The following is a 26,476-nucleotide window of genomic DNA, read 5'->3' as shown; positions in this document are numbered from 1 at the left end:
TCCCGAGCACATCACTCCAGGGCTGGAGTGGTGTGAGACCTGTGCCCAGAGCTTCCTGCTGGGAGGGAAGGACAGCCAGGAGAGGCAGATGTTTCCTTCACTACCAGACCAGGGTGCCCACATCCTACCTTGAGCCACCCTGGCATTGCTGAGCACCACAGGGCAGTGGCTCATCTAGCACAGCTCAACAAGTCCATCAGTAAGACCTGGTTCAGTAATGCTCAGGCACACATTCAAAGCTAAGTTTTAATTGTACTGCTGCAGGTGGAATGTGCCCAAGTGTGCAAGTGGTGCACAAAGGGGTGTTTCTATCCTCAGCTTTAAAAAATTTTGTTGAGGAAGACTCAGCCCAGGCTCAGGGAGCTGAGGATGTGCAGGAGGAATGGCCCAAACCACTAACTGAGGTCATGGTCACCAATAAACAAGAGCCAATAGCTGCTGAGAGGGGCTGCCCTGAGCCCCTGTGTGGTTTAATAGATTTTTACCAAAGTTTTGGCACAGATACACTCCCAGACAGTTGCAGCATGGCAACAGAAACCCATTTCCCTGTAGGCAGCAAGCCACTTTGATCCTGTCCTCTCAGAATTAGGATGTGGTGCTGGAAACACATGAGCTGCAAAAGCTCTTCTTCTGTTCACCTGCCAGGTGGATTTAATTTATAGTGTCATGGCTTTCAATGAATTATGGGTACAGTGACTGTGCAGAGGAACAGAAACAATAGAATCATGTGCTGTGTGGCTCCACCTCACTGGCTTTGTTTCATAAGTGCCTGGGCTTTGCTCTCTCAGTTTTATTGTGGGAAAAAATAGTTTTCTCTTAGAGATGTTCCAGCCTGGTGACAGCAGGGGATAGGCTGTGGTGGGAGCATAAATGCTGGCCAGAGCACCCAGTCCCCTGAAGATGACTGCAGAGTCTGGAAGCAGGGCTGCCATTCAATGAGCCAGGGAAACTCAAGAGAAATGTTCTCAATATACAAGAGAAAAATTACAGTTTCCAGTTCTTTCAATTTTGGTATTTTCCCGTTGACAACCACAGCTTAGCTATGTCTAATTCCTTGTAAATGAAAAATGTCTTGGGACTCTCTGTGGATCTGGGTCTGCTCCCATTTACACGTGGGTGGTTTAATGAGTTCAGCAGACTCACCCTGGACTGAGGTGAGACTCTGGCCAGGTTTTCATATCCATAGGAAGTAGCTGAAAAATGCCTGCTGTATTTCTGGGCTCTGGATACTTTACATACCCAGATCTGTCTCTCACAGGCTGACAAGCTCAGACCCAACCATGGTTTTATATATTATAGAGGGCACAAATCTGGGAGTGATTTGGGGGTTTCAATTTTTTTATTAATGTGAGAGTCACACATGCTGCCCCCCTGCTAATGTTGTTTTTGTGTGACATAGAGATCGCACTGCTACCCACAGCCTGAAGAAGTATTTGCTTTGTTTTTGCATTCTTGTTTTTAAAATGTCTTAATAATCCAAACAAGAGTATGTTGCTTAAACATTATGATGATTTTAATAGCTCGGGTGCTCAGAAAGCAAAATTTTGATTATTTGGGGACTAAGAAATCAGTTACAGACTGCTCTGTTATTATCTTTTTTTTTTTTTTTTTTTGCTTGGCTTCATTAAGAGCCCAGGATTGTGTTTACGTTTGTGCAAGTTCTTGCCATCCTATTTACTTGAATGTTGCAGGGCTTCAGAGAAAAAACATTAATTTAGCTGTTAGGAGGTTTTCCCATTCTCATTGAATTTTCTAGAAAATCTCCTGTTGCCTTTAAGGGAACAGGGAAGAAATTTTATTATATGTGCGTGATTTCAGAACTGAGAAAACAGACTGTCTTCAGAAGGAAGTAGTGTCAAATCAGCCTACAAATATATCCTTTAAAATGATTTTGGCTGGAATCCTTCCTGATATGATCCCATCTGAGACTCTGAAGTTACACAAAGAATAAATTTTCATCATTTTTGTATAATCCAAAAAAAATTAGAGAAGGATAAAATATGTCTTGACTTGAGAGTCATGAATAACTCCCTTAGGAGAATGTTTTATGTCTTAAAATGCTTCCCTTTCCTGCAACATGCACAAAGAAAGATATTTTTTGGGGGAGTTAATTAATGAAAGCAATTGGAAAATTGGAGAATTCAAACCAGAATTTGGTCACTTATTAGCTCTGCTCTTGGCATATGGTTAAAAATCCCACCCACTGAGGGGTTAGTACTTATCTACAGGGGTAGCTGGGGCACCTGGAAGTAAAGTTGTAACATCTCCGTGCCTTATTTTGGGAATTAAGGATCAAAGGTACCATAAAGACCTCGGAATTAATTCTGTCTGAGTCTCAGCCCATTAGTTTCCAGGCAATTATGCTGCAGGGAGCCCAATGCCTTGCTTTGGCTAGGTTGCATATTTTGGGAGGACATCAAACCTTGACATAAACAGATGGAGAATCCAGCACATTTTCTGATGGCTCCTTCATCAGGTCATCAGCACTCCTCTCTTCAAAAATGTGATCCCTCCCTTAAATTGGAATGTTTTGGCTTTAGCATCTCGGCACCAGCTCATGTTGTGCCTCTGGCAGACAGAGGAATAACTCAGTGCCTGGTTATTTCTTTCTGTAGAGGCTCTTAGATTCAAGGATTCACATCACTTCCCTCCCTGCTTTTTAATGAAGTGAATTCTCAGGTGCTGCAGTTCCTCCTCTGTAAGGGCTTTTCTCCAGCCCTTGACAGGTTTTGGCTTTTCTTTCCTTTTTTTTCCCCTCTTACTTCCAATTTTGTTGTCATTTTTGTTGATGTCTGCTGTGCTCTAGCAGTCTGTTTTCAAGGGCTGAGGTAAAATTTCCTTCCTTCATCTCCACTTACTGAAGAGCAACTAAACAAGCCTTTTTTCCCCTTCTTGTTCTTGTTCCACGACTTGTCTTATCACAGCTCTTGCATCTGTGCTGTCTTCTCAGATATGTACTGCACATTTGAGTTCATGTCAAGAGGACCCACGATTCCTTGTTGACACTATTTACTATTCATCAGTAACTGTTTTGTTGGAAAATTTTACCCCCTTTAATAGATGAAAATGGAAAATCAGACCTTGGACCTCTGCAAGACCCCCTAATTCTCTGTTCTCGTGCAACAGACATTCCCCATGGAGCAGTACATTTTAAGAACAGATGCTGAGTTTAATCTAGGTAACTTTCCTCTCTAGTGCTGTTTTTGGCTTGTTTGAGGGTTTTTGTTTATTTACAATATGTTTTTCAACTCTGCTAAGTCACATGCCTTAGCAATGTGTACCAATAAAACAAACACATGTAAATATCTTTAGCAATCAGACTTTCAGTCTCATGACAGTTTTTGGCATGCTGAAACCTATTTGCCTGCTACTCAGGGACACTGGGAGAATTAATCACTTAATACACCAGATTAAATCAGACATGGCTCTTTTGAGACAAAAATCTTCTCTGGGGTCGGCCAGACAGGGCTTCCCCCTCCTCTCCAGAGCCGGTGCTGCTTTCAGCTACCCTGCTTTGGAGCGCTCAGCCTGTGCCAGGAGGGCACCAAGTCGATCTGTATAAACTATCATGGAATAGGCCACAACACCGGGGCTGCAGAGCAGCTGTGAGAACAGAGATGGGGATTTTGAGCAGCGCTGCTGGAGCGCACCTCGCCGGGCAGCGCCTGGTGCCAGGCAGCTCCAAAATACCCGTGCGGAATCAACAAACAGCACCGAGCCGGGGTGACGTAAAGAGGAGGCCAACTCCATTCCCGGCCTCCAAGTCGCAGGGAGTTTTGCAGGCGCAAAAAGGGATGAGGACCGAGCCGTAACCGGGGCCCCTCTGCGGGGTCGCGGCGGGGCCGGGGCCGCTCCGTCGGGGCTTCAGCACCGCGGACAGCGCCCGCCCGGAGCCGCGGCCACACGCGGGACCGACCGACCCCCGAGCGGCCCCGAGGGTGGCCCCGGCCCCGGGGGTCCCCCCTGCCCGCTCCCGCCTCCCTTCTGCTCGCATTCTGTTCCCCTCACCGCCCCCCTCCCGCCGCGTCCCGACCTTCCCGCGCCGCCTTCCGTGCGGTCACCTGTAGCAAGAGCCGTCGCTTCGCTCAGGCCACCCGGTGTCCCTCCTGTCACTCCGGTTTTTTCCCCGTTTCCAATCAATCCCGCGCCGTCAGCCCCGGCGCCCCCGCCTCCTCCTCCTCCCCGCGGCGGAGTGCCCCGACACTCCGCACACACGGGGCCGCGCCGGGCCGGGGCAAGCGATGCTCAGGCGGGCTGGGATCCCCGGGGGCCGGTGCTCCGTGGCCCGGAGGATCCGGTGCGCTCCCTTTGCCCAGCGGGGCACGAAACCGGCTCCGTCTGCGTGGCGGGGGGGGGCCGCGGCCGCGCTGCCCGGCGGAGCTCCGGACAGACCTTCCCGGGCTGGCCGCCCGTCCCCCGCTCCCCGCGGGGCTCCGCGGCGCCCCCCGCACCCCGCTGCCTCCCCCCCGGCGGAGCGGGCACTCACCGCGGGCGCGGAGGGCAGCGGGCGGCGCTGCGGGGGCGGCGGCGGCGCTGCTGCAGCCGGCGGGGCGGGGGGGCTGCGCCGGCACCGCCGACCCCGGCTGCCGGCCGAGCACGCAGGGCGGAGGGAGGGGGAGACAGGGATGGATGGAGGGAGGAGGGATGGAGGGAGGGAGGGAGGGAGGAAGGGAGGAGGGCGCTGCAGCTCCTCAATTATTCAGCGCTTCCCCTCCCCGCCTGCCGCATGTGACCGCCGGCAGTAGCCACGGGCCGTGCCGGCCCCGGGAGAGCTCCCTGCCGTCCCCATGGCCGCCTCCCCTCCCTGCCTGTCCTCCCTGCCTGTCCAAGTGTCCTGAGGGCTGTGGGTGGCCTCCCCCAAACTGTCTGGCTGGTGAAAATTAACTCTCCTGGCTGCCTCCTCCAGCGCAGGGCTTCCCTCACCCCGCGGACAGAGCGTGGGGAATCTCCTTTTTGTTTTCTCCTTGAGCTGCACTGTGAGATTTGGCTGTTAATGCTGTAATCCCGGAACAGGCAGAATTAGGACTAAAATAATGCCTCATGCATTGCAGCATGCTGTGCTGTCCAGCCCTCTGCACAGCCCAGCTGGGAGGAATTAGGTATCAGGTGCAGGATACATTTAATATTTTATACCCGTAGCTACTTTAGAGGATAGCTGAAATTCACGATCAAGATTATTCCTTTTTACAGTTTTGTTTCTCAGTTTCTGCTGTTTGGTTTGCTCTAGAAATACTCCCTGTCTGTATCTGTATTTTGACATCAAATGCAAACTGGGTTCATCTCCAGTGATGCCTGGGGAGGATCTGGTTTCAGTATCTGTTACAGCTTCATTCTATAGCTTCTAACAGGACCTATTCCCTATGAGAGCTGAGTCTCCAGTGGAGAGAGACCTTTCATCCTCCAAAAACTGAAACAAATCTCTTCTGATAAAAGTTAAAGGTGGGATCCTTCAGTGCAAGCAGTTCAGTTCAGAAGCCAGTGACCCTGACAGGAGCTGCATCAATGGCAGTGACCTTCTGGGGACATACAGTGACATTGCACAGATAAACACAGGCAGGGTGGGGGCTGGACTAGGTGACCTTTACCCTTCCAACCCAAATGATTCTGTGATTCCATATCCATGATCTTGTTTTTGGCCAGGAGAGCAGACCACATGTCATCTCCAATTTCCTTTCCAGCCTTGACTTCCGTGGCAGTTTTTGTGTCTTTCTAGATGAGTGCCACAATCTTCCCAATTTATTACCAGACTCCTTCCTCTCTCCAGCACAGCTTTACCTTGCTCTCTTCCCTCCCTCATGGAAGTCTCCTTGCAGTCCCTCTCCTCCCAAACAGGCACAGAAAAGATCTCTCCAGGTTACTGCTGGCCAGCAGCAGAAGGTGTCATCACAGGATGACAGGATGCTCTGTTCCCTTCCTGCCACTCTGGCCAGCACAGCACAGCACAGAGACAAAGCACAGTCAGCTGATTACCTTCCTCACAACCAGCAGTTTTGAAACCCTGTTTTTATCATTTTCTTTATACTTTGATTGCCTGAAAGCAACACTCAGAGCTGCAGCTGCTCTCCTGCCCTTGTCTGTGGTCCTCATGCTTCCCATTTGGTTGTTGTTTCTCTTCACATCCACTGGCTTCACTCAGTCCCTGGACACTGGATGGAGCTGTGGATGGCTGATAACAGGAGCTTCCCCTGGACTACATCTGTGCAAAAGAGAAAACCTTCTCCATTTGGTATTCCCTCTTGTTTTGCATCACTTTTAAGGTGGTGGTGAGCTCCAGCTGACAGCACCACCAACCTTTTGTGCTCACACCCAGCTCCTTGGTGCTTGTAGAGTGTGTGGGTAAAGGGCATGGGCTGGTGTGTTTCTGAAAGGATTGGCAGTGTGGCCAAGTTTTGGGGGGATTTATTTATGTGTGTGGGTTCAGAATAATTTGATTTGTATTTATTAATTGGGGCTGGTGTACCAGAGCATGGGCAGTTTGTTTGGTAGCAGCTTTTTTGTCCTCTTAAAAATGATTTTGCAGTACCATGACACCACCCCCATCTTCCACCTTCCTTCTACTGCTCAGAGATCTTTCTCCAGAGGACTTTGCTGTTTAGTAGCTTTCTAGACCCTGTTTTATCCCAGCCTTAATCTCCTTTTTAGAAGATTTCTTGCTTTTTACCCAGTGGCACCTGCTGTTAGCTATGCACAACAACTGGCCACCACCTTGAGTAATAAAAGTCACAAACGTTTTGTCAGAGGATCACTTAAGCTCTTTCTCATTAATCTTTACCCTGTTCTCATGAGTTTTGTAACTTCCAATCTTGCAGGAATTGAATCTTGAATTTTTACAGCTACCCCTCTAATGTTTCCCTTCAGGTTGATTAAGTAGATGAAGAACTGAATGAGGACAAGTTACTTTCTCAACAAGTCCCATCAGTGAGGTCATGCTCAGATTAAGGTGACATTTTCCATAGCAGCCAAGCACATGATGGTACATTTGCAGCAGAATTTCCTCTGTCCCCAGGCACTGTCCAATTTCTAGACCAAGCTAATTTCTGCCCACTTTTCTGTAGTAAGTGGCCATCTGACTGGTCATTTAAATACTTAATCCTACTCTGAATTTGACCAAGGCTTTGGCCTCAATAACACCTTGTAGCAGGGATCTCCACCAGCTGCTATCTCATTATCCTGGCTATTTTTCTTCTCACCATCAAATTTGGCCATTCCAGTTTCATGGGACATAAATTTCTTTTTTTGTGACTCTAAATACAGAAAAAGAAGAAGTCAGCAAAAGCTGCCCTATTGACTTTCTTTCTTACTGTTATTAAAATGTTTGTTTACCTCTCATAATCCCCTCATACTTGTCTCATCTGTGGCTAATTAATCACGCCATTTAAATACCACAGTTCCTGCTTTTCTGGGTTATCTCTTTATCTGCACAGCTTCATATTAAAACAATCAATATCTCTAGGTGCCTGCTGACCCCTAGATTCTGCTAGGGCTTCCAGCATCCTCACCTTATGGGCCCTCTCTCCCTCCATGAAAACTCCTCAGAGAGGAAAGTCTCATCTCCAATTCCATTGTTTTGATGAGTTTTCTTCAGTGCCGTTTCTCAGAATGTTTTGACATCATCAAAACTGACTAATGAAATGTTCAAGACAAACAGCTTGGGTTCCCCTTGGATTTACATTGGGGTCCCAATGTGTGTGCTTGGTCACCCCAAAACATTTCTGTTGGTCTTACAGAAGTGCACTGATTTGGGTTGTGTTTCCATAGAAAAAAAAACTATTTGAGACCAGGAGGGGGAAGCTGCAGCACCTTTCCTGTGCCATTGGTGTGCTGGCTGCCATCCCTCCAGCAGCCTCTGTTTGACAAGCAGGGCTGAAGGCACAGCACATCACCCTCCTGTGGTTTAGTGAAGGTGTTTGGAGAGTGTGAGCTGTCTGTTAGGAACCATTGATATTTCATAGAAAAGCACTTCTGTCTGCAGGCACCAGGTTGCACAGGGACATCACAGGGAGCAGCCACGGGGGTGCAGTGATGGGAGCTGGTCACCCCTGCACTGCTCACTCTGCATGTCCAACAGCTCGTGTCCATGGCTCTGACAAGTGTTCTCTCTTTGATTTGCTCTGTAGCATCCCAAGCCATCTCCCAGAGCAGCAGTAGCTCCCAGACATCCACTGCAAAGTTCAGCTGAGAGTGTCTCTGAGCAGAGACCCAGAGGAGCCCTGCAGAAGTACTAGAAGGTATTTTTAGAAACATTGCCAGGATGCTTGGCCTCTCTTCTTCTTCCTTTTGCATCAGCTGGAACTTCAGTGAGTACCTATAGGGGTCAGAGTGACAGAGGCACCCATGTAGGAGGATAACAAGAAAGATTAATCTTGCTGTCTCATCTGATGACTTGTGCCACGATGAATGCCAGCATGAGGAAGGGCAGTCCTGTTATTAAAGCCCTGACTCGAGACTTATAAAACCTCACTGGAGTTACTGGTTCTGCAGTTGGAGTCCTGGGTGAATTTCAGAGTTCTCTGTATCCCAGTCACATGAAATGACAGTGGAAGTGCAGCCCAGTCTCAGGGAGTGAGTTGGCTGCACAGGCTGTGATTTCTTTTGGTGAGGGATTGTCTTTGCTTTCCTTATGGGACCTCAGTGGGGCAGTTCAGCTGGGGGAATTCACTTGCAGTTAGCTGGGCAGGTGAAAGAAAGTGCCTGGAGTGGTGAGCTGGGCCTGCCTCCTCCTGAACCCATGAGCTCTTACCCTGATGCACAGGGACTGCTGCCCTGACACTGCTGGGCAGGGATGAGCCCAGCACTCACAGTGCACCCTCTTCATTATTTAAATCACTTGTCTGTAGTGGAACTGGCCATGGGTTTAATTTATGCTAAGAGCAGTGGAAAGGATTATTCTGGGGTTATTCTGCATTGCTAAGAGGCATCTTGGACAGTTGAAAGGAAACATCCACATGGATGTTTCTCATAAACCCATATCAGGTGCTTCCCTCTGCATCAGTAGTGCGTGGGCATAAACAGAAATGGGTAAAATCCCAGCACAGCAAACCCCGGGAGTGCTTTGCCATTTGATGTTATCCAGCTAAAATTTCTCCCAGCCCCTTTCTTTCTTGCTCTGTGTCATCCATGCCAGGCTGAGCAGAGAAGATGGGTAATGCATCCATCAGACACATTCACTGTTCAGAGACACACGGGGTGATGGAGCATTAAATAAATCCCTTTCAAATCCCCATGCAAACACACAGTCCAAGCCTGGCTCCAGCATGAGCTGTGGCCTCTCCCCTGGCTGGAGGCTGCCACTGGTGCATGCAGAAGAAGTGATGCCCTTTGGGGATAGTGCCACCACCATCCCCAAAGGGGAGGAGCAGCTTTAACCTCACCACAGACACAGGAAGAGATTTGTGATGGGGCTGGGGGCTGTGCGGGGTGGGGACACCTTGGGGACACCCCACCTTTGGGAGCTGCAGTCCCCAGCAGGGCTGCCCTGGGGCTGCAGACCCGGGGGGAGGCTGGGATAAAGCAGCTGCCAGGAGAGGGGATTAAACGATTCAGTGTTTGGAGGCTGCTGCCTTATTTAAAGAACCACACAACTATTTTTTTCTTATTCAGAGAAGTCTGCTTTTAACAACCAAACCAGACAGAAGTCTTACTTTTGTTGCCTTCTCAGCTTCTTCATCTCATGGGTTAATATGAATGTTTTGGGCCACTGTGTAGCTGCTAAGTGGGACCCATCCATCCAGGTCTCACCATGTCTGCTGTGATGATTATGGATTAATCAAGTGATACTTGACCAGTTCCTGCTGTCCTGCAGGTGGGTTTAGCTCATCCAGATTTTGATTAAAGTCACAGGGTGAAGCTGATGGCAGGATTTGGTCTTAGTTCTCTGCTCTGAGAGTAACAGAGAAAGTAACAGCACAAAGATGATTCCAGTGCAGGGACATTTAGTGGATCTGTTTGGAGATCACACTCAGGCTGTGAGTCTGAGAATTGTCACAGGGCAACATCTCTGTGTTAGGCATGACTGTGTCTCCCCTTGGATGCTCCCCAGAAAAGCAGCATTTATTTGATATCTTTCAGCCCCCAAAGCCTGCAGTCACGCTGGGTTTGATGAGATGTGCCACATGGAGCCTGCACCTGCTGACACTGACTTGTCTGGTGGCTCAGTGCTCAGTTCAGAGGGTGGGTCCTGGTGTTTGCCACCCATCATGTGCCCTGTAAAGAGGTGCCTCTGAAGCTGAGAGGGCTGCTTGGCTTAGCTGGTTACTCATCTCAGTAAAGCTGTGGTTCTAGCAGGAGCCATGCTGGGCTACTTTTAGGTAGAAACTCCTATCAGTGAAGAGCTTGGAAACCTTATTTTTAATTTGCTGTAGGACCAGGTGCTGTAAATGGTTTTGTTATCAGTGTGGGAATGCTCTGAGGACAAGGCTTTGGCAGGGGGATACCAGCCTGGTTCACCTGCAATGAGCAGGGGGCAGGGAACACTAGTTGCCGCAGGGCTTATTCACAGAACCACAGAATAGTTTGGGTTGGAAGAGACCTTAAACACCTCCTCATCCTGCCATGAGCAGGAGCACCTTCCACCAGACCAGGCTGCCCAGAGCCCCATCCAGCTTGGCCTTGAGCAGCTCAGGGGAGCTCTGGGAGGCTGCTGAGGGCTGGCTTGCTCTGCTGTGGTGCTGCACACACCAGACTGTTTCTGATCACAGTTTTCCCTTGCTGCCTCTCATGGCACCTGCCTTGGACTCATTTCAGTTCCCCATCACCTGCACCTTGTTTTAGATGGCTGGGAGAGCCAGGCTCTGGGTGGGCAGTCTGCACCAAGGGCTGGGGAACACCCACGAGCTGCTTGTCCCCAGTGTGACACACCATGGTGACAGGCCCAGCTTAGTCTCTGCTGGGCTGTCCACACACAGGAGAAGCTGTTTGTGGTGCCCTCAGTATTTGTTTGGGCTCATACAGAAAAGGTTGCTCCCCACTGCTGAGAACGCCAGGTTAAACCAGTGGTCTGCAGAGTATTTTAGCATTTGCTTGCCAAGTTTGACCCAGAGACTGAATGGTTTCTGCTTGAATAAAAAAGAAAACAACATTTTTTTTTTTCTGGTGAAGGAAAAAAGAAAGCTATGTGAATGCTTCCTGGGCATCATAGCTGGCTGTGTGATTTATCCATCTTGCTAATAATGATGGACAGGGCTTTGCCCATCCCAGGGTTTGATGAGAGGCTGCTGTTTGCCTGAGTGCATTTGCTTTGCATGCAAATAAGAGGGTTTATTGTCTGCTGTTTGTTTTTCACCAAAAGTGCAGCTTTTTTGCGTGTTCAGAATAACTGCTGCTGTCCCAGGAGCAGGCCTTGCAGGAAAGGGAAGGTTTAGAAGCATCCCAGGGTTTGAAGCTCAGTAGCATCAGCTGAACAGCAGCAGAGCACAGCACATCTGCTCTGAAACCAACAGCACTGCAGAACAAAAGAGGATGGCATTGATCTGATAGTTTGTTGTCATTGACATTTCTATTGATCTACTCTTCCCCAATGATTCCTTACTGCTAAAGGCAAAGGCCAGTGCTGGGAAGGGTCAGCACTGAAGGCAAAAGCCTCATCCAGATGTGCACCACAGTGCAGTTTGCCTCAGACTAAACACAGCTTCTCAGTTGAAGCTCAGCCAAGATATTTCAGCTGGGCCATTCCAGGTCTGTTTAGCCTGATTTTGCATGTCAGCTGAAGGACAAGGAGCCAAAGCCCACACCTCTGAAGTCACTGTGGATTTAATATTGTAATGCAGCCTTGGCTGAGCGCTGCTCGGGAGAGCAGAGCAGCATGGATTGAATTACCTGCAGCACATTAGCTGAAATCTCCTATCCAAGGCCTGCAGGGGCTGGGGCAGCTCAGCTTTCCAGGGAGGCTGATAAGATCACAGCCTGGGGTAGCACAGTTTTAGGTTTTAGTTTGGTATTCATTATATCACTATCAGCGATCAGGGTCCTGGCTCGATGAGGAGCTGGATCTCAGCTGTGGCTGCCCCATCCCCTGGCTTTGCTGCAATGCCTTGCCCTGGGTCAGGTCCCTGGCACAGCTCCCATGACCTGGACAACCATCCCTTGCTGACCTTTGGTTGATACACGGGGAGGTGCTGTCCACACCCCAGAGAAGCTTTGAAACCAATGCAAAAGAGGGAACGGGTGCCAGATGGCTTCTCTAGAAAACAAAGATTGGACTTTCAATAGTCTGTGTATCTTCTACTAACTTAAAATAGCTCCTTTCTGTTTGTTGAGGCAAACAAGACAAGATATTAATATGCACATCCCAGCAGTAAATAGGTTTCAAGCAAGCGTCTGTAGAGCTGGAGGAGGATATTAGGACAGTGTGTTTTTCATCACTGATGTGCCAGCTAGCATGCAAAAGACTCATAGTGCAAGAAAAGGACTGGAAAATTGATGGAAAAAAATGTTTTTCACAGAAAAAAACCCTGTTGATCAATGCAAAGCAAATGCTGTTTTCTTTTCTGGTTCCACAAGATCTGATGCTAAAAGTACAAGTACAACATCAAGTGTTTTGATGAATTGGTTCTGGAGTGGGCCAGGTATAGATGTGATGTAGCTCTTGAAATCAGGGGGAATGTACATAAATAAAATGCTGCTTGCATTGACCCATTCTGCTGCTTTCTTTATTTAAATTTATTGTTATTTTCCTGGCCTTTGATGGTGTGCATTTATAACGACAGGCTTTTAGAAATTACATCTCATGGAAAAATCCACTGGGCTTTTCCACAAAGGAGTTAATGGCTTTTATGAAAAGATTTACCTAATGTGGGGTGATGTTTTCAGTCTCATGAAACCAGCAGTGAGCAGAGCTGGAAATGAGAGCTGAAGCAGGAGTTGGTTCCATTTCTTCTGTGCAGGGCACAAGGGAAAATGAAATGGTTTGCTTTTTTTCATGCTTTTGGGTACAGTAAGGTAGATTTCAATAAAAAAACCAGGAGGAATGAATGAACAATTTCTTAATGTATCCAGTCAGCAAAAGAGAAACCACATCAATTAGAGAAACCAGATTAATGCTCAGGGTGTGTCCTCACTGCCCACATAAAGCATCCACAGCCCAGCTTCTGCTCAAACACACCCTGATAAACCCAGGCAGTGACTGATCTATATTTACCTTCCTGATTTATGAGAACAGAGACCAGCAGGGACTCTGAAGCATATGATTCACTCATGTTTCTCCTGGTTTATACAACTCCTGGTTAGGAAAGGCTGCCTGTTGCAGCCAGGGGAGGGGGTGAGGGAAAACCCCCTCCTTCCACTCCAGCTCCTTGAGAGGGATGTGAACCTTCAGTGGGGCTCACCACCCAGGGCTGGGGATGGCATTTACATCCTGGACCCACCATTGTCTCATGTGGGCGTTGTGTTTGGCTTGCTCTGTGAAAAACACAGCATTTGAGCTGCACTTTGGTGACCTGCACTGTGCCACACACAGGGCCTGACACCACCAGTTCCTCAAACACATTACAGATGGACACACCTGCAGGCAATTTTAATCCTCTTGTGCCCACACCAAATCAGAAAGTCAATTTATCCTGGGGCTTTTATGGAGTTTCTGGTGTTCAAGCATAGAGGAGGGAGCCAGGAAGATGTGGTTTGCTGGATATTCCATTCTTTCCAATGCCCACTCTGGAAATAGCAGTCTAGGAGTGTAATTTCCATTTTCCTGCTGGCCATTGGTCTGGAGGTGTGCTGTGCTTCAACAGAGCCACTGTGGAGCATCACTGGCCACTGCTGGGTGACTTATCCCTTGTCTCTCTCCACCAGCTGGTCTTTGGAAAGGTGGATAATGAACAAGCAGCACTGGCTTTGTCAATATGTCTGTTTTCCTTTTTATTTTTCTAAGCAAGAAACCCCAGTGATTTGTTGACACAGAACAAGTAACAGTTCATTTGCAACTCCCCAAATGAAGCTAAATTATTCTGAATAAATTAAACATTAAAACAGCATCAGAGCAAACCCAGTCTCCTGATGGAGTTTAGTCCTGCTTGGAAATGCAGATGTTCAGCCAAATGGGCTCCTCAAAGGTAACCAATGTCAGCCCCTACCCATCCTCACTGTTCCCTATCTGTAACACTTATTCAAGCCTATCCTCCTTTTTATATTTTTATTTTCCTGGCTTTTTCATGACTTACAAGACATTATTTCCTGCTGGCAGTTGGATTGTCTGAGTATTTCCCAGCCAGGGCATGCTCACAAGTTGGAACACCAGCAGTGGGTCTCACCACAGAGCAGCTCGGCCCTGGATTGATGAAAACAGACGAGCTCTTAAACTGAAGAGTCATTTGACATTGTGCAGTTAAAGGAAGTGTTCTCCCTTATGATAATTAATGATTCTCGAAGGCAGGGGGGAGCAGGGCATGGGCAGCCCAGGGCGCTGCTGACCAGGGAGAGGAACAGGCAGGGGAACACATCCCTGGCTCCTCTCTGCAGGAAAAGCAGTGGGGGAAGGAAAATATCCGTGAGAAGGAAAGAAATGCTGCCCAACACTGAAGCAGAAATCTCGAGCCATTTTAGCAATCCCTAAGGAAATTTGTGATTTTGACTCTGGTAGGAAGGATCTCTGAGTAATACACAGCTGTCAGTGGGTGCCAAGTGGCCAAATCTGGCAGCAGAGATGTGCTTAAATCAGAGCTGGATTTGCCTGCTTGTTCTGCTTTATTGCTGCCCTTCCCTGACTTTTCCCCCTGTTGAGGTTGTAATTTCTGTCAAAATGGAACTGCAGAGCTCTGCATTTTAATCCCATGTAATTACAGTCCTCGGGAACTCGGTCATCCCTGCGTCAGCCATCCTCCCTGTCCCCCCTGCCCCGAGAGAGGCAGATTGAAGAGCTGTCACAGAAGGTGGCTGGAAGGGGGGTCCTGTTCTCCTCAGAGCCCTTTCTTGTCCCCCCTGCTGTCATTTTCGGAGCCCTGACTCGAGGTGTGCTGCCACAGTGACAACCTCCTCGCCAGCATCCCCTCCTGGGGCAGGGAGGGACACGAGAGCCGCCCCAGTGCCACCTTCAGAGCAGCTGTGACTCAGCCTGGCTTTCTGGGGCTCTGTGCTGGGAGGAGGATGAGCCACAGAGGCAGAGGCTCGGCTGGCAGGAATCAGCTGATGGCCTCAGCAGCCGGCTCAGCTGGGCTGATTCACGCTGGTGGAAGAGGGTCCTACCCACAGCCATCGCACGCACAGACACCATCCCCGCGGGGCAGCTGGTCTGAGACACTGATCAGGGCAATTGGGATGGAGATAAATGGGGGGGGAAAAAAGAAAAAAAAGTCCTCCTGTTCTATTTAATGATCTGGGAAAAACAGTTTTCTGTTAATAGTTCTCAGTGTACCCCAGCAGGATGAATGGTGTCCTCCTCGTCCAGCAGTGTGGTAAGTATGGGCTTGTGCAGCAAGTTTCTTCTTCTGTTCAAAATATCTTACGTTAGAGGAAGAAAATGCCATCTATAAAATTTATTTTCTTTATAAGGATTGAGGGTGAGGATGGCAGTCAGAATGCAGAGAAAACCAAGTAAAAAAATAATATTTCCAGCAGCTGTTTTGTGGAAGATTCCTACTTTTATTTATTTTATCCATTTGTCACTGTTGCTTTCCAATTCCTTCGATGTATTTAGTCCATACACTTCTCAATTTTTCTTGCTCTTTCAGCTGGGTTCTGTGTTTTCCTTCCCATCCTCTAAATCTCATCAGTTTGCTGCATCCCCTGGATGATGCAGCTCAGAGTCAATAATCCTCTCCTGGAGAAATTGCTTCTGGCAGGCTGGAGACCCAACTGAACCAAAGACACCTACAGAGTGGTGTGTTTTCCTCTGGGCTCACAGCACCTCCCTGTACAGGGGGTGGGGTGTGACTCAGAAGGCAGCTCTCAGCTGAGCTATCACCAATTAAAAATCGGGTTTTTTGGTATTAATATAGAAGCAGAATTTCCTTTGCCTTTGTGTTGGGTTGGTTGTCAAATGTGCTGTTTGGTGCTGAAGGGAAACAGTTTCAGTCCCATTGTCCTCCTGAACTGAAAAACAAGCGATTCCTACATGAAGGAACTGCAAGGACAGAGTAGAACCATTGAAAAATATCACTGTGGATACAACAGGTTGCAATTGTTGTGTAATGTGGGATTCAAAATACCTTCCTATATATCTGCTACTAGTGGTAACTCTTGTCACCTATCTACCCCAAGAACTTTATATAAAAACTATGTTATTACAGAGCAGTCTGCAAAAGGGCACCTCTTTAAACCAAAATAGGTCAACTTGTCATTGTGATAAACATTCCTCTTTGACTGTATGGACAGTAGATGTGCACCAACCCAAACTTTTTCATAATAACAATACTGAAGATGGAAAATAATGTTTTAGAAAAGATGAATTTCAGCTGTCACTCCAGTTTTGATTGAAGAGTTTTGTGGTAGCCACAGAAGGCCTTACAAAAGAATGTTGCAAGCGCAATTGTTGGCTTTTTGAGCAAGGACTAAAGTTTAAAATTCATGGCAGAGAAAGAATAAAAACAAACCAAGAGTGGTCCAGCTGTAAAGTGTCCATTGCACACCAGGGAGAGCCCATGGCAAATGCAGCCCTTTGCTGGCAGAGTGCTCTTGTTGGGTCTGGAAATTCTTGTCCAAAGCTGAGAAAAATCAAGCAGCCCCTCTTGAGTTCCTTGACCTTGTGATTAGGCAGGATGTAAAATAAGAAGACATGGACAGCAATAACTTGTTTTGAAAAAGTTATTCAAATTATGTTAAAATACACTATTTAAAATATTAGTTCTGGCAGAGAGATTGCTGGAGTTTCGGTCAAGAGGAACAAATATTCAATAAATTAAAAAGTCAGGAGCTGGCTCTATAACAATTGCTTTGTAAGCAAATGTTGGCTTTTGTGGTTGGTGTGGAATGTGCTGGGGAAGGGATCCAGCTCGGCAGCATTCTCAGGGCAGACATTGCCATCATCAAATCCATCTGAAGGAACGGCTCCAGTTTGCTCTTTTGTTGGCACTCAGGAACCCCACAAGGATTTACCAACTTATTTTAAAATAATTTTCTTTAGAGATGGGTGTTTTCCTATAAGAAAGCTTTGGTTCATTTGTAAATGTAGGAGAAAAACTGAGCAGAGCCCCCTCCATGCCAGTCCAGCACCATCATGAGCAAGAGTTACTTGTATTTTAAAATTAAAAGTCATGTCTAGTCCAAGAAGTGCATTTTATTGATTTCACTTTTTTTTTAATGCTGGAAGTACACATCTACTTGATGCTTTCAAGACAAAGTCTAGAGTATAAAGTAACATTTCTTTTGTTGTTTATCTGGTAAATCTGCAGTGCTATTATTCACTCTGGCTTTGTCTCCATAGGAAAAAGGAGACTATAGACTACAAGAAGGAGCTGGCCAAGAGAAATCAGTTTTTGTCAGTGCAAATAATCCTTAATAGCAATGGGAGGTTTATAAAATTTAAAAAATAAAAGATGGCTAGACAGTGGTAATTTCTTCTGTATCGAAAGGCGGTGTTGTTTTGGTTTTAATTCTCCTCCCAGCTTCAATAGTTCCAGAATATTGAACATTTTCTTTAATTTTCTGAAATCTAATGTTATTCCTGGTTTCCCACCTGAGTACCCAGTGGATGAGCTAAAAGGAAGATCTAAACAGTGAGGGTGAGGGATATGCTAAAAATGTGTGAAATGCTTTTTGGGCATGCAAAGTCATGACCTGGATCTGGATGCACGTTTTCCACTGCCTCATGGGAGGCTGATCCATGGGAGTCATGTGATTCAGGTGGATTCAAGTTCAGCCAAACAGTGGGCAGAAATGAAGGAAAGAGAAGCAATAAGTACAGATTGGAATGAAAAAGAAAAGTAACCTCTGGGCTTGGGATTGTTTATTTATTTATCACATTGATTGATGAATCTGATAAAGTGGCATTTTGACATCCGTGCTTGCTATTCCCCCCCAAACTGAACATATCTGCTCCCTGCCTGCAGCAGCCAGGGAGTTCCAGGCCTTTTCCAGTAGCCAAAGGAATCAGAGCTTTCATTCCATCAACATGAGCCAGGAACAAGTGGTTGGCCAAAACTTTGCTCTGGGAATGGCAGAACATTTCTGATTTCTGACCCTGACCCCAGACCTTCAGGTCTGTGTCACCATCCCATAATGACCCATCTTCCTCATGAACTTTTTACTTAGAGGATTTGGAGATGGACTCAGGAATGCTTGTGGAGGGAAACTGATACACTGAGGTCCTCTGCTCCTTAAAACAGCCACACAAAAAGCAAATTAAACATTAAAGGTTTCACTTCTCTTTTCAAATTATTGAAATGGCTTTGGAGTGGGAGGCATTAGTCTTACACTGCTGAGGAACATGGAATTTGATTAGTCCCCACTCTGCTTTTTTCTTCCTTTGCTCAGGAAAGATCTATTTCTCTTGCAGAAGCAATTTATTTGCAGTGTGTAATAGCAGAGCAGTGGGATGTGCTCTGTCCACATTTTCAGATTTTGTATTATGGAGAACAACTTTGTTGGTTTTTCTTGTCTGGGTATTTAACGTTCACCTTCCCCTGTGATTTTTGCCACCTGAACATTTCTCATTTTGGTGTTTTCAGCTGAACATTTCTCATTTTGCACGGGCAGATAGTGATAGGACAAGGGGGAATGGTTTTAAACTAAAAGAGGGGAGATTGAAATTAAATGTTAGGAAGAAATTCCTTCTTCAGAGGGGGTGAGGCCCTGGCAGAAGTTGCCCAGAGAAGCTGTGGAGGGGCTGGGGAGGCACTGGCATTTCCCAGTCTGCACAGCCTGCTGTGAATCCCCAAGAGGATTTACCCTGTTCCTTCCCAAAAGGTCAAGGCAAGACAAAGCCAGCTTGGTGAGAGTCTGCTCTGTTTAACTGTGGGAAGATGTGAAGGAGAAGAGCTCTTCCATCACTGCTCTCAAGAGCAAAATATAATATACAGAATTTCTTCTGGAGATATTGCAAAGCTGAGAACCCATCACTCACCCACAGTCTCTCCCTGCAGTTATTTTTCTTCTATTGAGTGCACATAAAAAAAAGAAGAAAAATTTCTGTCTTTCTTGTCTAATGCAATTGCTTTACTCCCCATCCCTGTTCAGTCCTGTGCTCAAGGAATACCTCAGGCTGTCAGGGCTGGGCTCAGAGTCCCCTCTTGCAGGGAAAGGGGCCCTGCTGGGTAGAACTGGAGATGGAGTCTCATCTTTGAGCACAGGTTTGGAACAGGAGGGCTGGGTGACTTTGAGTAAAATGTCTTTTCCAGGGTGACTTTGAGTAAAATGTCTCTGTGCTTCTCATCATCTCCATAGGAGTAACTACATGCAGAAGGACTGTAGGGCAGTGGAAACCAAGAAATGTTTATGGAGTGGCTGGAAGCAAGGTAGGGGCTTTGCAGATGGGAAGCTATCAGTGATATCTGAGTGCTGGAAAGCAGCACAGGACTGGCAGATGGCAGAAGGCATTTTACAAAACACTTTGCTGTCCTAATCACTCTCTTTGCAGTCTGTTGGACTCTGGTCAGAGACACCTTTGGGGCATGGACTTAAATCTCTGAAATAATAATACAAATTTAGTGATAGTACTAGCATTGTCAGAAATAGCCAATACTTTCTTTTTGAACTGGAATGGAATATTTGAATATTTTTAGAATGGAATATTTGACTGCCTTGCTCTTTTCTCCTGGAGTTATATTTTTTTCCTGACAGTGCAGTAATTTACTTTCTTTATTTTTCTTTTCCTACTTTACATTGTAAAAGACCCGACTGATGTCAATTCAGAATATCCCAGGCCTTGCAAGCTCAGCCTGCACCAGCCCCACCTGGTGCACACACAAAGCTGTTCTCGAGTGCTTGTAACAACACCATGCTGTGCTAGGAGTGTTCTGGAGGTTGGTAAAGTAACTCTGAGATTCTGTGAGAGGAATGAAGAACTCCAAAGCACTTAAAATAGGTAAAGGAGGAGAGAATGAACCTTTTCCTCATAACTAACAACCTCTGCATGGGGTCAGCAACTATTACTCATGGTTCTCCCAGCCCACTCCTCCATAATGTCTTTTCTTTTTTTTTTTCCCTTTAAGTTTGAAAAGAGCTGGGTGTGGATGAGATTCTCATTTTCATGCTGAAGTTGCAGCACACGCTGTGTGATCCTGTGGTGGTGTCTGGGGGCGAGGGATTGAACTGCTTCTCTTCATGCCACAGAGCTGCCTCTGCTGCTGGGAGGGTGGGGAAACAGCGTGGCAGCTTTGGTAAATTGGGGTCTTGGGTCCCTCCTTATGCCAGACTGCCATGGATGTTTCCCTGCCTCCATCTTTTGTGCTGCTGGCCTCCTTTTACCTTTTCCTTTGTCAGCCCTCCCGGTCCCTGTGGGATGTGCAGCACAGTGCCACACTCAGGGCACATCCCACGGGCTGTGTGGGAGGGCACTGAACACATGTGAGCCATGGATGAGCATTTAGTGCATCTGCACACAATTTCCAACTCCTCTGCTCTGGCTGCTGCAATGTTTCCAGGTTAAATATCTTTGGGAACCGGGAAACAGCTCAGTATCCAAGAAAAATCCAATTGACTGTACAATAGCCTGGAAATTTCTTTGATCAAGTAGCACTTTCATATCACCATAAACAGTGTAGGAACACAAACTAGGTTACAGGATGGCTTTTTTTTTTCCATTGTTCCATTTAATTTGATAGCCTTTCCTTGGGTATGCAAGAGGCTTCCTGCCTCTCTCTCCCTGAACATGAAACACAGATGGTGCAGTACTCCCTGTATTACACAGACAATAAAAGGTATTTAGCTTTTTTTTTTTTTTGTATGCATTTCAAGCAATAGAGAAGAAAGAACATGCTCAGAGGTTTTGAGACATCCTTTAGCCTAAGGTTTGGCCTGAAGAAGGGAAGGACTGGACAGAGGGGATGAACACCAGAGGAATGGTACTAAATGCAGGTTACAGTGCAAAACCCAGCTCAGGTTCCATGTTTAGGGTTTCCCTTGGCTTTGTTCTGACACCTCTGGAGAAAGCAGACATTGGAGCAAGCAGGAAACCTTTGAAATAAGTGACTTCAATGAAGAGTGCTCCCTGAAGAGGACAGTGGTGCCCTTGAAGGGAGGGTGACTCCTGAGCCACGAGCATTGAGCTGGGGGTGAGCCCAAGCGTCCCCCTGGCTCTGGCTCTGGCTGGCTGTCCTTCCCCTCCCTTCAGAGCAGGTTCTCCCTGTTCAGACTCCAATATAAATTTCCATTGCAGTACAAGCAATACAAAGCCATATTAAGGAAATTGAGTATGGCATTAGTCATTCCCTAGGCAAGGGCCCTGCCTGAGGAGGAGGGAAAAAGCAGAGTAAGGCATCACACCATGGTTTCTGTGCAGTGCCAAGGCAGCCACGGCCCAGACCTCCCTCACTGCTGCTCAGGGGCAGCAATATGTTCAGTACTGAGCATATTTCACAACATTGGTCTGTCAATAGTGTCAATTCATCCTGTTCTCTTGATAATTCCTCTCACTCTTATCCATGAGGGATAAAGTGGAGAAATACAGTAATGCACTGGATTGTACAAGGATTATCCAGGTTTTCCTATCAGCTGTATCAGAAAGGTATTTTAACTGGAAAACTGCAAGTTCAAGCTACCAAGATTAACCCACAGAGTGTCATGGTTTGCTGAGTTCAGGAGCCTTGGCTCAGTTTTACATTTGGATTCACTGATAGTTTCTGTGATAAAGGACTGTGCAAACCCAGCAACAGGTGCTGACCCAGGCTGGAGTTTGAGGCTACATTTATGCTCATGTTCAAGGACTCTGGGGTCTCATTTCTTAGTGCAGGAGGTCAGTCCTTCATACCATTCAGTTTTTAGAGATGCCCATGCCACTCCCCAGGCATGGTGCAGATGGGATGAGTTGGGATCAGGGTGCACCAGGACAGGTCAATGCTCCCCACAGACAATTTTCACAAAACTTTTTGTTAGTACATTGGGAGAGTGAAGCATTATGGACACAGATGATCCTGTGCCAGCTGGCCAATATCTGAGAGAATGCTCCCAAAGCTATTTAATTTATTAGCTGAAAGGTAGCCTGATAGAATTGATGGCTTTATTTCTGGGACTGAAGCTTCTTTAAAGATTTGGTCACTTGAATGTGATGAATCTTTGCCTCAATAAAGGTTTCTGGATTTGACCCAAAGTAAATTAGTTCAGATGAGTCAAAAAGCCAAGAAAAAAAAAAAGCTCAGAGGTTCCCATACAAACCAAAAGTTGAACATGAAGAGTTATGGAGGCAACTTCTTTATTGTCCTGTTCTTTTGGTGTTCCAGGGAATTCTTTAGGCAAATACCATGGGAATAAAGGAAATATTTTTGTCAACAGAGAATCCTCAGATAGCCTCGAAAGGGTAACTCTGCTAATAAATTTGTTGAGGGTATGTTCTGCCTTGTGCAGAAACTGCTGACTGTTATGTACAGTGCTTAAACTTGATTACTTCATGTCTTGCAACTCTAATCACCTCTGAGTGTTAACGTATGCGAATTAGGGAAGGATTAAAATTATTCTTGGAAGTAAAATGTGTTCTTTCTGATGAAGCATAAAATTAGTTGTCTCTTGGGGAAGGCCCAGTTGAACTATTGTTTACAGGGGTTTCTTTTAGAATTGGGGCATTCATTGCTTCAGTTCAGATTTAATTCAAAAATATAAAGGAAAATATTTGTCATATGTTCAGGACCACAGTGTAATGTTTGTTGTAAGTGATGTTGCTTGCTGCAAGATAACACCAAGTTACCCCAGGGTTTCCATTCCACTGTTGCTTAACTTACAATGAATGATTCTTTCCAGGTAGGAAATGGCTTCCCCTATGAGGGAAGATGAGAAACTGTATGATTTGAAAAACTGAATTTAAACAAGAGAGTTGCTGTCCAGGCAGTCTGGGGGAAAGCAGGAACACACAAACACCAGGGGCTTGAGAAGCAGGATCACAGGAACAGACTGGCTGTGCCCAGGGGAAAAGCCAAGGCAGAGTAAGAAATCACTGCTTTAACCCCCCTGCCTCCTTTTGTGTTTGTGTGGATAAATGAGTCAGGCTTTGGATGGAAGAGATTGTATGTTGTCACTCTGTTTTCTGAAATTAGAAAATCCATCGGGAAGAGTCAAAGCCAGTCAATGATCCTTAGGAAAATGCCTGTTTCATTTCATTCAAATGACCTTCACATTAGATTTTACCAGCTGGGCCATGACCACAACAATCAATTGAAAGCTGAGTCACAGGTACTTGAATCACTCCATGAGTCATGTCTGACCCAAGATATTTCTGTGAAGATCCCTGGGGCTCCTGAACAGACATCTGGGCCAGGGGAGGTGCATTGTCCTCATCAAGTGCCTCCATCCCTTGCTGGCTGTGGAGGACCTGGATGAGCCTCAGACCTGGCAGGAACCCTTCAGGCAGCCACATCTTGGCCTGTTATGATGTGAAGCCACCCTGAAGCTGCTGGAATTGGCAGTGTCAGATTTATGGCTGGACCCAGTGACCCTAGAATTCCAGCCTAAGCAATTCTATGGGTCTACATCACACTTTGCCCAGGCAGAGAAGAATCTGGGGACAGGGCTGGGGCAAACTGAAGTCCAAACTCCACCTAGGAGTGGTAGAGCACTCTGAAAGACCACCAGAGTACAGGCACCTGCCCTTCCAAATTCTCTGACAATGGCACATTTTACAGCTGCTGTTCCCAGTTGGTTCCCAGCTGATCACACTTGTGATCTACAGCAGCTCTGTTTATTCCTGCTCTTGTCTCTGTGCCATGGCTCAGTGGGCAGTGATTAGGTGTAGCCTGGCAAGAGTGTGTGCCAGCAGCATTAGTGGCTGCTGCTTGGCTACAGCAGGGAATGGAGAGTGCTCACAATGGGGTTTGAAACCTTATACCAAAATTTAATGTCTAGAAAATAAGTGGTTTGCAATTTTAATCCAAATAAGTCCAAGCAGGTAATGTTTGTGCTGTAAAGATTGGTAAGGCTGAGCCCTCAGGTAGATGAATGCTTTAGGGACAGCTAGAAAAGATTGAGGCTGGTAAATTTACCAGCCAGAGCAGAGACCTTCACTTCTGTGAGTGGCTCTGTGAGCATCCTGCACTCAGACTGTAAGAATGTGTCATCTTATTTTTGTGATAATGTCAGGTTGGAGCTCCCGGGCATTGGTGTAACACTGCTGTAAGAGAGTGAAAACTTGTCAGAGCCTCCTCAGAGGATTTATGGATGACCCTCAGGTCTTAGGGCTGTGAGGAACTGAACATGCCTGGCATCTTCATTGTCCTCCAAAAGCAGCATCATGTCCCTTTCTGTCCATTTAGAAATCTTTCATGAGTTCAGATGATCATCTGAGCCTGTGGGCTGCCATGTGAGCCATTTGCTTTGGTGCTTGATTTATTCTGCAGCACTCAGGAATAGGTGATTCACCACAAAGAGTTCAGTCAGTGAAACCCAAGGCCCTTGCAAGGAGCTGCTGAGCAGCCCACTGGGTTACTCTGCAGTGTTGGCATCATTAATTCTCCCTGGTAGCACCTAAATCTGCTCCAAATAACCCCAGATCAATATTATTCCCAGTGAAGGATGTTGGCTGGGCTTACGTCTTTGCTTTATGGGCACTGTCCTGTCTTCCAGTTCTTTGTGGTTTTTTAATCAAGAATTAACCAGATTATTCAAAGATGGGAGGAGACTTGCCAGGCATAACAGTATTGGTTTAATTTCCTTCTGTGTAATCCCTTCTGTACTCATTTTCCATTAAAAATTATTTCCATTTCATCTTCCTGAAAACAAATATATCTTTTTGAAGCCATGCCAGGACAATTAAAAGAACACTGCAAGGCCACAACGATGTCACATATGGGCGTCATGAGCCATTTGAAATGGAAATATCTGAGACAGCATTAGATTGGTTTTCCAGGGGCTAAATTGGATTTCCAGGGGCTAAACTGCACTTCCAGGGCCTGATGTAGTTCCAGGTACAATTTACTTTCTTCTGCCTGTCATCAGAGCAGTCAGGTTTTAATTGCAGTTCTGCGTCATGCAAAGCTGGACATGGTATGTAGCACCAAATAATGGAACTTAGCTCTTCTTTTGTAAGTTAATTTAAAAAGTTCCTGGTTATAATGTCTGGCAAAGAAGCTTGAGGTATGACTCAGTGTGGTGGGTCTGTGTGGATTGTGGGGACTGCAAATCTCACTTCTGAGAGGGTGAGCTGCTCTGCTCATCCCCATGAGAAGCTGTGATGAGACTCAGAGATAACAATGAGGACACCCTTGTGCATTTAAATGACTTTTTGCTTTCATCCACCTCTGGTCTGTGCAGAGGTGGCTGCTGGGAGGAGTTTAGGCTTCCCAAGGGTTAGACAACATGCACTAAATTCCTGCTGAAGCTCTCAAAGTGGGCATGAAGAAGGATGCGAGCCTGAACTGCCTCTGTTGTTAAAGTTGAAGTTGCCTCCTACATGGAGTGATTTAAGTCCTCACTCCTCCAGACTTCAGCTGAGGAGTAAATAAGTGGTGTAGCTCAGCTCACAGTGAAGAACAACATTGAATTTAATACTCCCAATACTTTCAAACAAGAAAACTTTCCACAGCAGTCACTCACATTAATTAGAAACAAAGATCTTGAAATACACCGATGACAGATTGAATTCAAGAGGGAGTTTCTGCAGTTCAATTTACTGGAAACCATGCAAATATACTGTGCTGTGGGATGTAGTTTCAAGTGAAGCAGCTTGAGATTCAGCTTTCTGCATGACCTGTCTTCACTGTTGCTGATGTGCAGGTTCTTCCAGCCCTCTAACCAAAGTGCTTTCACTGGCTGGAGTCTCAGTTCCTCAGACAAGGACAAAACCTGCTTCCAACCTCCCAGAATTTACCTGATGGCCACAGCACCAGCAGAAGCAACTCCTCTGTGCAAAATGCCCTTCATCTCCCAAAGAAAGGTTGTTTTTATCCCACATCTGACTTTCCCTGCTCTTTTCTGTTTTTGCTCCAACTCTAGTGGTGGAGCTCCCAGAGCTGCTCCAATCCCCCATCACCTTACAGGAGACATTGAACCCTGTCTCTACCTTCACCTGAAACAGGCTGGGGCATCCAGGAGTATCACAGGTGCAAAGGTGGGAGAGAGCCTCTGGAAGTGCTAAAAGGTTGCCCCTTTAGCAAAACCCAAAATGCAAACCCTTTGGAGAAAGATGGAAATTATTAGATGCATTGGTTTTAATCCTTGAGCCCTTTTATTTGGAACTCAAATTTTGCAGCTTTGGGAAGAATGAGTTTTGCACAGTCTCTAATAAACTGGAGGTCTGACACCTTGCAAGGCACAGGTGGAAAATGCCATCTCCAGCTGAAATCACCTGGGAAACAGGTGACCTCCTTCAAATCCAGCCCTCACCATCACTGAGCCCAGGACACCAGGGATAAAGCTCCTACACATCCAAAGCATTATGTCTTCTCTTGAAAACTGACTCCAGAAAATAAAC

The 26,476-nt window shown here is 46.5% G+C and overlaps 1 protein-coding gene across 1 annotated transcript in view; it reads right to left on the bottom strand.

Annotated features, from left to right (window-relative positions):
* The window catches only part of SLC7A14 (solute carrier family 7 member 14), a 30,200-nt gene extending 25,565 nt beyond the window's left edge, over positions 1-4,635 (bottom strand). The window contains exon 1 of the mRNA XM_036388603.2: positions 4,062-4,635. The gene's annotated coding sequence lies outside the window, so the exon portion shown is untranslated. The remainder of the gene's footprint in view (positions 1-4,061) is intronic.
* Positions 4,636-26,476: the final 21,841 nt, after the last annotated feature.

The sequence above is a fragment of the Molothrus ater genome, chromosome 10 (assembly GCF_012460135.2).
Source record: "Molothrus ater isolate BHLD 08-10-18 breed brown headed cowbird chromosome 10, BPBGC_Mater_1.1, whole genome shotgun sequence".
NCBI lineage: Eukaryota > Metazoa > Chordata > Aves > Passeriformes > Icteridae > Molothrus > Molothrus ater.
This window is presented reverse-complemented; position numbering and strand designations above follow the sequence as displayed.